The sequence below is a fragment of the Octopus bimaculoides genome, chromosome 6 (genome assembly GCF_001194135.2).
Source record: "Octopus bimaculoides isolate UCB-OBI-ISO-001 chromosome 6, ASM119413v2, whole genome shotgun sequence".
In the NCBI taxonomy this organism is placed as follows: domain Eukaryota; kingdom Metazoa; phylum Mollusca; class Cephalopoda; order Octopoda; family Octopodidae; genus Octopus; species Octopus bimaculoides.
In genome coordinates this window covers 76189281-76190756 of record NC_068986.1, presented here as the reverse complement: position 1 = coordinate 76190756, position 1476 = coordinate 76189281, and the positions used below count along the sequence as shown (strand labels likewise).

The window sequence follows — 1476 nt, the reverse complement described above, 5'->3', positions numbered from 1 at the left end:
TGTATATTTATGCATGTACGTATACATGACAACAAACCTCTCTCTCTCACTCACACTCTGTCTCTTACAAACACACACATACATAAATGTATACAAACATATTTACAAAGACACACATGTGTATGCGCATGCACGTGTGTGCGTGGGGGGTTCCACAATCGCCATTTATTTCAATTACTCTTGTGAGGATATTCACGTAAATCATTTTTTTCATTTAATCCCCATTTTAATTTTCGTAAAAGTTTCCAAGTACCAATGAGGCTTTTTGGCACATCTTCAATTTTCCCCATTCATGAGAGGCGCCCAGCCATCATTCATCTGAGAGTCCATCTACAGAATGTCCTCAAATTTCTATACAGCATATTTTGCCTTTTTTTTCTTCAAGTATATAAGCAACAATTTCATTCCCGAGCAACGCCTGGTGCCTCTGCTAGTGCTATATAAAAAGCACTGGTGCTGGTGTTACATAAAAGCACTGGTGCTGGTGCTACATAAAAAGCACTGGTGCTGGTGCCATGTAAAAAGCACTGGTGATGGTGTCATAAAAAGCACTGATGCGAGTCACATAAAAAGTACTAGTGATGGTGCCGCATAAAAAGCGCTGGTGATGGTGCTGCATAAAGAGCACTGGTGCTGGTGCCTCATAAAAAGCATTGGTGCTCGTACCATGTAAAAAGCATTGGTGATGGTTCCATGTAAAAGGCACCCAATACACTCTATATAGTGGTTGGCATTAGGAAGGGCCTCCAGCTGTAGAAACCAAGCCAAAACAGACTATGGAACCTGATATGGCCCCCAGCCTTACCAGCTCTTGCCAAGCTGTCCAACCCATGCCAGCATGGAAAACGGACATTAAGTGATGATGATGATAATGATGAGATGGTCATTGTTCTATGTTTAATTGTATGTGTGAGACAGTTGCTATATCATGCCTGTATGTGTGAGATGGTTGTACTGTGTTTAAATGTGTGAAATCATTGTTATACCATAACTATTATACTATGCTTGGATGTTTGATATGGATGTTATACCATACTTGTACCATGTTTGTATGTGTGAGATGATTATTATAGCATGCTTGTATGTGTGAGACGATTGTTATACATTTGTATGCAACTGGACACAATTTCTGATTCCTCTACAACTTTACTTAGTCTTGGAAAGAAAGACCATGTGCATAGCCTTTGCAGAATCCCTTATATTGGTCAATACAGTTGATGTTCACCTTATACTACTTTGCTTCTGTGTTTATCAGAAAACGTATGGACATAGGAGAAGTTGCAGTGACATATTTTGTAATAGGCGCAGGAGTGGCTGTTGTGGTAAGCAGCTTGCTTACCAACAACATGGTTCTGGGTTCAGTCCCACTGCGTGACACGTTGGGCAAGTTTCTTCTACTATAACCTCGGGCCGACCAAAGCCTTGTGAGTGGATCTGGTATACGGAAACTGAGAGAAACCCGTCGTATATATGTAT

General features: G+C 40.7%; 1 protein-coding gene across 1 annotated transcript in view; it reads left to right on the top strand.

The window, feature by feature from the left end:
* Positions 1 to 1476, top strand: part of LOC106871488 (ras-related protein Rab-34-like) — a 49845-nt gene that overhangs the window by 17379 nt on the left and 30990 nt on the right. The gene's annotated exons all lie outside the window — the stretch shown is intronic.